This window comes from Suricata suricatta, chromosome 17, assembly GCF_006229205.1.
Source record: "Suricata suricatta isolate VVHF042 chromosome 17, meerkat_22Aug2017_6uvM2_HiC, whole genome shotgun sequence".
Lineage (NCBI taxonomy): Eukaryota > Metazoa > Chordata > Mammalia > Carnivora > Herpestidae > Suricata > Suricata suricatta.
Window position 1 is genome coordinate 54,328,380 of NC_043716.1, and position 10,011 is coordinate 54,338,390.

The window sequence follows — 10,011 nt, forward strand, 5'->3', positions numbered from 1 at the left end:
GGCCCGCAGGACTCACCTCGCCCGCTGTGCCTCGCCTGCTGGGTGTCCTCTCTGTCTGGACTTGGGTGCTCAGGTCCAGGTACTCTTCCTGGCCCCCTTTTGCCTCCGGGGCCTTGACCAGCCCACAGCCAATCCTCCTTTCCTTTCAAAATACACCCGCAGGGGCACCAGAACTACCCCCACCTCCCTCAGCGGCCACTCTCACGGGTCACAGATGCCACACCCCGAAGGCTCTGAGGCCACCACAGCCCTCATAGTGCATTCTCAGCACAGAGGACAGGAGCCTACACACACACGGTAGCCAAATGCTCCGGCTTTTCTACGGGCTCCCATTTCACTCCACAAATGTCCTTATGGAGGCCCCCGAGCTCTTCACAATCTAGCCCGGTCACCTCTGCACCCACGTCTCCTCACTCACTCCGCCCCCGCCACGCTGTCTCCTTATTGTTCTTCAAACCCACCAGCCACACTCCTGCCTCAGGGCCTTTGCACTGGCTCGTGCTTCTGCCAGGAACGCTCCTGCCTGATAATCACATGGCTAACATCCTCATCGCCTCTGTGCCTGGGATCAAGCGTCACCTTGTCAGCGAAGCCTGTCCTGACACCCTATTTCCTTCCCCGCCCGCAGCTCCTCTGCCCTGCTTTGCCACAGCACTTAGCACCTTCCAAGGTTCTGTTTTGGGTTTTTTTTTTGCTGGGCTGTTTCTTTGTGGTCTCCTGCTGCTACAGTGTGAGCTACCAGTGTCTCATCCACAGCTCCGTCCCTGTCCCCAGAGAACGCTAGACACATAGTATATACTCAATAAATACTGAATTGTCCCTAGAAGCCTCAGAGGGGGCCTTAATCTCCTTTTGCAGATAAAATTCAGCGTCCAGCCCAGGGACACACGGCTAAGAGGAGCAGGGCATGGGCTGGGCCTGGCTTTTTCTGCCCAAGAGGCTGCCTCGCGCTTTGGTCAGTGGCCTGATTTCCTCCACGCTCCCCTCTACCCACGCCCTTGTGACAATGCGGAGCCTGTCCCCCACCCCTTGGACCGGGCTGCCTGACCTCCCACAAGGATGGGGCCAAAGTTATGTCGGCTCCAAGCCTCGGCCTCCACTTTCTCCTGGGCCCCCGCCCTGAGCACAGGTCCCAGGCCGACCTCGGGGAGGATGGCGGCCACACGGAGGCCAGCTGTGGCTGTCCGAGACCAGTCAGCACCAATGGCCAGCAGGTGCACGAAGGGCCAATCGAGGTCAGCCACGCCCGCGTCCGGCCGCAAAACCCCACTGTCCTGCCGACGACCTGCAGACTCTTTGGGAGCAAAAGTGATTGTTCTGTGTTGTCTGCTGCTGAGGACCAGGTTTTACTGTGTTCCTGCGCAGTGCTAATGGGTACGCTTGGATTCGAACTAGAACCTGCACTGAGTGAGTCGGCCTGTCTGCTGCCCTTGGGTGCTTTCTGGTGGGTTTGGGGCTGAGGTAGGGCCCTGGGACCCAAGGACCCGCGGGAACCCTCCTCACCCCCCCTCCCCGCTGCTGACGTCTGTGGAGAGGCAGGGGGTGGGTTGCAGTAATTGGGGAGACACCCCAGCTACTCCCCCAGGGAGCTCTGAGCCCCCAGGCCTCTCTTTTGGGTGGTGGTGGAAGGCTGGGCTGGACTCGCCCCTCTAGGGCGTGGCTTCCTCTCTTGGGCGTGGCCTCCTGCACACCCGTCTGCCCACGGTACGTGTCACAGAGAAGATTCTTCTCATGACTTGGTCGCCGGAAGGGTAGGCTTGGTGGGGGAAGGATGAGGAGTGCTCCCCGCCACCCAGCTGGGTTCCCCAAAGCAGAACCTGAGGCCAGGATTTAGAGGTGGATCATTTATCCGAAGAGACCCCAGGTGGCGGGACCACAAGACATACCAGCGAAGGATGTGCCGGGAACCCAGGCTCAAGCCTGCTTGGGCCCCCAGTGCCGCGTGGACTGTGCCCCAGACTCCCCCACCACGAGGGAAGGGACTGAGACCCCGGTCGGGTGGGGCTGTGCTGACCGTGAGCCGATGGAGGAGATGGGTCAGGGCGGCCCCTGGAGGTTCGCGAGGACATGGCCCCGTAGCCTTCCTCCCCTACCAAACTCAGCTCCCGGACACCTCCTCTGTGAGGCTGCCTTGACCTTCAAGGCTGAGGTTCAAGGTCTTGTGGCTACAAAGTGGAGGAGGCTGGACTCGAACCACCAACCCACAGGCTGGCACCAGACCCATTTCCTCACTACGGACCGGTGTCTGTCTGCTCCCCGGGACCCCGAGCTCCCCGTGCATCCGCCGGGCGGCCAGCGCACATGGCGCGCACCCCCGTGGGAGGTGGGCACGCCCGCCAGCAGATGGCACGCGCAGCTCTACCCGGTTCCAAACTCACACTCCCACAGCGGCCGGCAGCAAAAATAGCCAGCTTATTTGAATGGAGTGACAGGAGGCCGGAACAAGAGCCCAACTTCACACAAATGGACATTTTCAAAAGAGGAAGGGCAGCAGCCAGGCCTCCAGCAGAATACGGCTCCAGCCCAGCAATTTAGCGCGATTAACTGAAGCCGCAGCCTCAGCCCATATAATAGCGGGAGCATTATCAGTTTTGCCACAAACCGTTATTCATTATCTCTGCGTTTCCCTGGCTCAGCCCGGCCGGCGGGAGCACCGCTGCCTCCCTGCAGTCAGCTATATTTTAATCAGCTACATTACCGGAAAGTGTCCTTAGAGGAAGCGGCGCTGTCACTTGGCATGTCAGCTGCTGCGCGGAGATCAGGATAGGGATGTTCCAAGGTGCGGTAATGCCGTGTGACACTGTGCAAGTTCATTTAGAGAAAAATTAAACATCACTGGGAGGCGAGCGAGGGAGAGGAGGGCGGGGGGTGGGGGGACTGGCTTGGTTTCAGATGATATTTAAGTGGCCTTGGGGTATTGATTCCGGAGAAGTCTTTGCAAGGGCTCCTCGGTGGTCTACACGTGTTGGCCCAGAATTCCCCGACTCAGCCTAGGTGTGGACAAAGAAGACTGAGAAAGCAAGACGTGGCCCCAGATTACAAGGGTTTATTGGGTCCCATGGGTCTTGGAGGGGTGAGGAATTGGAGGAGGGGCTTCAGGAGAACTGGGGGGGAGGGGGAGGGAGTGAAGAGAACATCTGGCCCCATGCACATTTCCAGACCCGATGCCATGGGCCAGGTAAGGTGCTGAAGCCACCAAGAAGGGGCCTCACTGTCCCTGACCTTGAGGGAAAGAGGGGTAAGGGCCAAATGCATATAACCAACCCAAGGCCTAACAAGACCAGGACAGGAGGTGTTCCGACTACTTCCATAGGGAAGGAGAGAACCCTACACTAAATAGTGCAATATGGCCACGCACACGGCACCTGACACTGGACGGATGCGACTGTCCCCAATTTATTAGCAGCAGAGACTCACAACCTGGGGGAGAGGACACCACCCACCATGCAGGGCCTCGTGGGGGCTGCACACAGGAGCACTGAAGATCCAGGGCCATGGGAGGCCGGCTTTGTGTTAGCAGGAGGGTGGGGTGCCCCCTGGCTCCCCTGGAGGATATAATCAGCTTGTTTGAATAATTCTGCAGGGGACAGGGGACAGAGCCCATGAGGCTGAGGGCCGGGCGAGGTGCGGCTGGTTGGGCTGATAGAGGAGCTCCTTTGGGGAGACCTTCCCCATCGCGGGGGTGGGGGGCGGAGGGGTATCTGATGAAAGTAACCCAAATCAGTTAGGCCTTTGGGGTCTTGTAAGACTCAAAGATGTCAAGGTAGCATCTAATACACACCTTACGGTTGGGCCTCACACCACAAGAGGTGCAGGTGAGGAGGGAGGGCTTCCTTCTGAGTGGTGACGTAGACAGGGGTGCCAAGTGCCATGCCCTTGAGCTTGCCTCTTGGACTTATCCATCTCTAGAAGGGTGTCCTGTGGGTTCCTGCTGTGCCTGGGGCCTCAGATGAATGCACATGGGATACAGCGACTTCACTCCAGCCCACCCATGGATCTGAGCAAGAACACACAATTGCTGTTTTCAGCCACTATGTTGTGGGGTTATTTGTTACACAGCATTGCTGGGGCGAGTGCTGACTGACACAGACACTAAAGCATTGCATACTGTATGTCACTGACTTGGACTTCTGGCCCTCTCTTGCTTTCTCCTTAGTCTGGAATGCTCTTATACACTCTTCTTAGCCTAAAGATATTTCAGGACTTAGCGCATTGCTATATATTGTGGGGAGCCTCCTCCACCATTTCCAGAAATGATGCCATCTTTTTCTCTGAGCCTACATTTGGAGAAAAAGCATTGTGGCAGGTGGGAGGCAGAGAAGGGGTCCATGGCTTCCCTGTGTGCCAGGGCTGATGTCATTTTTCTTCACTTTTTCCTTGGAAGGAGAAAGGAGGACATCCCCCGCTCTCTGAGGTTCAGCCATGGGAACTAGCCAGGGGCTTCTGGGCACATCTGGTATTTGCACCAACCTTGGAATCTGTTGGATCCTGATGGCTTTGCTTACCCAGTTACTCCACTTCAGTGCCCAGCCAGCGTCTTGTGGAGTTGCCAGGTGAAGAAGACAGAATGACATGCTAGTCCATGCTCTGGAATTTAAACAGCTGCTAGCACCTCCCAGCAAACACTGTGTTTAGTAACTAGCCGGCCTATGTTTTAATTTCAGTCTCCTTGCTCTTCCCAGACTTTATTACACGCCGGAGATTTCTGTGCAAACACCACTGCATCTATGATACATCTTCGGCAGACTTGAGAATCCCTTTGCCTCCTTTGCCTGGTGTTGATGGAAGCCTTACTTATCCCTGCACCCCCCCCCCAGGAGTCTATAAATAGAGAGAGATACACACACACACACACACACACACACACACACAGAACTTTTAATCCTGCAAGACTGCTCAGCTCAGAAAAGCTGCAGGCACATTTTCCTCATCTCCAAGGTTCCCTTGGCCCCTACATCAATTCCCAGCAGCTGCGGGTTCCTATATCAGTTACCCTCAGGGACCCATGGAAGGCAGGGGGGCCAGAGACAGACCCTTCCTACGCAGTTGCTACTGGAACACGCACTGTTGATTTCCCCTCTCCAATCACTGCCGCTTTCAGAACTGTCCTAGCTAAAATACAGACCACTTTTCAAGTAAATTAAATTACTGTTCAGCAAGTTTTCACAGTGTGCACTGTGGGCAGAGCATAATTCCCTGCCCCACTGATATTGAGCTTGACCTTGGGACTTGCTTTGACCAACGAAACGTTAGCAGACGTGGTATGAGCAATGGGCCGAAGCAAACACATGCTTATTGGCTTGGCCTCTGGTCACCCACATTCTCCCACGACTGGAATGAGCTCTGAGTAAACTCCAGGTCTGATGAGGACAGGGGCTCCGCAGAGCAGGCCTAGACCCCACTCAAATCTTGGAGCCGAGCCCAGCTGAGCCCGGACGAGATCAGCCAAATTCCCACTGACCTACAGACAAATGAGTGAGAAACAAATGCTCATTGTTATATGCCATTGAGTTTTGGAATTGGTTGTTAGACAAGAATAGTTAGCTAATGCAAGGGGGCAGGCCTCCTTTCCCTCCACATTCTCCCCAGCTGTTCTTTTGAATATGAAATTGGCAGGAATCGGCCTTGCTGATCATTCCCAAAGAGGAGCATAAACCTGCAGTAGCTTTGCCAGGACTGAGGGTCCCATTACACAGAGTCAGGTCCATTATTTTACCAGGCTTCCCAGCAAACAGCCACCCCAATCGCTTATCAATGTGGCTATTAGCGGAGCAAAGCTCCCTCAACTGCTCAAACCAATTGGTCAATGCCAGGCTCCAGGCTAGGATGTGCTAACCACCCGAGCCAGTCAGCTGTAACAGGGAAGGAGGAGTCCCCGCCCTCAGGAAACGCGCAGTGTCTCCAGGCCCACCTTCAGAAACGGGACCTCCTCACCTACCCACCCCCAAGCTCTGTCCAGCAGCGGTGGTGCTGAATCCAGGGCCGTCCCTTCTGCGAGGCCTTGCAGAGCAGAGCTTCAGGGTTGAGTACCGGGCGACAATGCTGACTTGGCTCACATCAGTCAGCTGCTCTCCACCCTCTGCCCTGAACACTTTCCTTTTCCTTGCCAGTCTCTCCACCCGGTTCCAACCCTTCTTTTCAATGTCTCTTGCTCACCTTCTGTCATGCCTCTGATCAATTACCCAGGGGGAAAAATTTGTTCATCCAGGGAGCAAATCTCCAAATCACCCAGATAATCAATATTCGACTGCTGTGCTGCGGAGTGGGGCATCGATTTTCTGCCAGCCATTGCTAGGCAACTAGAAGCCTTCACATCATCCTCATGTAATGAAGGGAGTTGCCAAAAGTGGGGCAGCACGCAGGGCTGGCTCTGAAGGCTCAGCAGCATGGGAAGCCAGCGAACCACCCCACAGGGAAAAGAGGGACTCGCTGCTCGTGAGACTTTAACGATGTGTCACGCGGCACCCTGGCTCAAAGCAAACCACTTGCTTAAAAATTCTTTCCGTTGTGGAAAATTTCAAACACTTACATGCAGAGGCATTCCAGTGACTATCCATGCACCTGTTACTTAGCTTCACTAATGATCAACCCTTGGTGAATTCAGCATCCTCTTTTCCCCCACCAGCTGCCCCTCGTCAGATTCTCTTTAAGCAAATCCTCAACCTCACCCACGGGTAGGTACTTCGGTAGGCATCTCTGCAAGGGAAGGACTCCTCTAAGCAATGACTGCTGTATCATTATTGGACTTGTAAGAGATGACCTTGACTTCTTCTCAACATCGAATATCCAGTGTTCAAATGTCTCCAAATGTCTTAATTTTTTGTTTATGGTTTTACTGTAATCAGGATCCAAAGATGTTTCAAACATTGTACTTGGTTGGTATGGCTCTTCGGTTTCTTAGAATCTACCCATCTTCCTTGCAGCATATTCATTGAAAAGGAGGGTCACCTGTCCTGTAGAGATTTCCAGGAGCTGAATCCTACACCCCGTGGTGTGGTTTGCCAGCTTCCTCCGTCTCCCATGATTCCTGTGGATTAGCAGTTAGATCAGGCTCAGGTTTGACGTGTTGGTAAGACTATAAGTAGCCTTTTCCAGTACCCTACAATGAGTGGCTCTCTCTCTCTCTCTCTTTTGTGAGGTTGACAGGCGCTGACTGCTTTTTAGGGACTGACGATCCGCAGAGTGGAGGGAGAGATGTACAATACATATATTTGACAAAGGAGTCATGCCTGGAATAAATCAAGAACCCTTACAAATCATTAAGGAAAAAATAGACACCCCACTCTTTTGGAATAAAAGGCTTCCTATTCCTTTCTCCTGGAACTGAATCTAAAACTGAAAACCAATAAACGGAAAAGGCTTTGGGGAGAAAGAGAGCACCGGAGATGAGGGGGATGTGATGACAATCCATCCACCTCTCTTCAACCATGGAAGTGAACATTTCACACGTCTACTGGAGGAGTGGGGGAGGGGCTGCTTTGGAGAAACCGGTCGATCCATTTTCCAAGCCCGACTAACCAGGAGTCTTCCGAGTTACGGAAGGATCTAGAAAATCAATGTCCATAATGAATCTCACAGATTGTCCTGTTGCAGTCAGTGATAAGAGAGAGTCACACAGTCCCGGAATTCAGTATCTCCGAAGAGACCACTCTGAGACAAAATGCATAAACACTCGTAAATTACTTCAAAGCATTTCTCTTTTTTAATTAACTGAAGTAATTTTGGAATAATCCCCACAGCTTGTGTCTTAAAATGGAAATCCCTTAAGGATCGAATTCGTCTTCTGATATTGTTTCCCTAGTTCTAGGGCTCAAACCACGAGCGCTCAGCCCCACGGGGTGGTGGTGACTTGAGGCTTTAATAAAACACACAGAACTTTCAGACTTCACTCCAGCTCAGCGGATGGTAACAAGTGTCAGAAGCATTTAATTAGCCCTTGCATTAGCTCACGATTTAACAAGCCCTCTCTAGCTGCGTACCTGTGATGTGTGGATCTGCAGAGACATAAGCTTCTGAAGGACTATAAAAAGCTTTCTAAGAATGATGGGCGTGAGTGTTTCAAGTTCCCAGACTGCCGTAAAAGGCAAAGGCCACCCCCCGCACCCCCCCTTCTTCTTCTCTGTGCACACATAACAAAGTGAGCCTCCAAAGGCGATGATTCTACAGTCTCCAATTCCATGGAGGATCGTGAGCTGTGCACACAGCTTCAGAGCACCACTGAGCCAGAGGGACCTCGCCCTATAATCCCTTGTGTGGATGTGCCTTGGAAATGCTTTTCAAAGCCATTCACTCACACTATTATGTTTGAACCTCATAAAATCCTAGTAAGTAAACCAGTTATTACCCCATTTGACAGGTGAGAAAACCGCTGTCCAAAGTCCGAAGTCAACAGTGAGCGCGTGAAAATGCCAACATGGAACCCACCTGCTTCTGTGCTCAGCCTGGTCCAGGCTCCAGGCAGCACGGCACTAGGGGTGGGCTTGGGGATCCTAAAGACAAGGACTGTACTCTTCACCCAGGAATTCTGGCAGCCCTGCAATGCCTGACACTTAGCTTTAACTCAGGGAGGGCGAATCCAACAGTTCACAAAAGACCAGCCCAGCATGTTGTCATGGTGCCCAGGAAGTGAAGCCCACATCTTGCTGTTTTGCAGCCAGTCATCTGTGGACCAGGAGATGAATGGGTTTATCTCCCCTTTGTGAGGATGGTGCTCTGTACACCTGGAGGCAACGAGCGAGCCAAGGCTCAAGCAGTGAGAAAGTTCTTCTCTCCAGGAAGACAAAGCCAGATCCCTTACTCTCTCTCCAGGGGAAAAAAAGTGCCTTCCACTCTCAATACCCCCCCCCCCACTTCATGGTGTGCTATAGGACTGAGGTGTTCTGCAGGCCATCTCTGAGTGTCCTCAGATACCAGGCTGACCTCCCCACGACGGTGGGCAGAGGAACCAAGGAACAAGCCGAGACTCTTTTGCAGGCACACATTTGGCAAGTGCACCCTCCGGCCCTGGCCTCTCCCACTTTGCCAAGAGAGCATTTTCCAGCTGAGCTGGAAGATCGTACTGCGTCCCCCCTGGGCTTACAAGGTCTGGTGCACTGGCAGGGACGACGGTGGAGGAAATGGTTTGGAAAGAAGCGCCAGTGGCAGCTGTGGAGGCAGAACAAGAAGCAGAGAGAGGCAACATCAGCTCCCTGTGGCTCCTCCAGGCAAAGTACACTTTACACCCTAAAGCTCCGTGGATCACAAGACACCCACACTCAGCCTCTGCCCTCTAATTCCTGGCGCTCTGAGAGAAAGATTGTAAGGCCTTGCAGCAAAGTCCCTCTACCCGCCTGCACATTTGAATCCCCTGGGCTGCTTTTGCCCCAAGTCAATTGCTCTCTGGGGCCAGGTTCTGGTATCGGTGTTTCCATGATCCCCCTAGGACCGGGATTTGAATGTCCAGCCAGAGCTGAGAATCACTCCCATAAGGGAGCCCTTGATGCAAGGCTTGCTTAACTCTGACTGCTCTTGGAACTCTCTGGGAGCTTGAACTACACTGAGGCCAGGACCCTGCTCCAGAGGCTCTGGTTTAGAGGGCCCACGGCATCACCTGGGCAGCGGCATTTTTTAAAGCTCCCCAGGTGAGCCTAATGCTCAGCCAAGGCTGTGCTACTGCTCTAAACACTTAAATCTTCATGCTTTAAAATGAGCTCCTGGGGCGCCTGGGTGGCTCAGTCGGTTAAGCCTCCGACTTCGGCTCAGGTCAGATCTCACGTTCGTGGGTTCGAGCCCCGCGTCAGGCTCTGTGCTGACAGCTAGCTCAGAGCCTGGAGCCTGCTTCCGGTTCTGTGTCCTTCTCTCTCTGCCCCTTCCCCTCTCATGATTTGTCTCTCTCTGCATCAAAAATAAATAAAACATTAAAAAAAATTTAAAAATAAAATAAAATGAGCTCCTGGAAACTCTGGGTCCCTCTAGCTTCAAGAGAGTCACTCAGTTCTGCATTGCATCTGCCCACAGGTGAAACGGATGATG

At 53.3% G+C, this 10,011-nt stretch overlaps 1 long non-coding RNA gene across 1 annotated transcript; it reads right to left on the minus strand.

Moving 5' to 3' along the window:
* Positions 1-2,600: 2,600 nt before the first annotated feature.
* Positions 2,601-6,327, minus strand: LOC115282702. Its single transcript, XR_003904723.1, has 3 exons — positions 6,157-6,327; positions 3,782-3,997; positions 2,601-2,800 (listed from the first exon to the last, which is right to left on the minus strand). It is a non-coding gene; the product is annotated as an uncharacterized LOC115282702 (long non-coding RNA).
* Between the last annotated feature and the right edge of the window lie 3,684 nt (positions 6,328-10,011).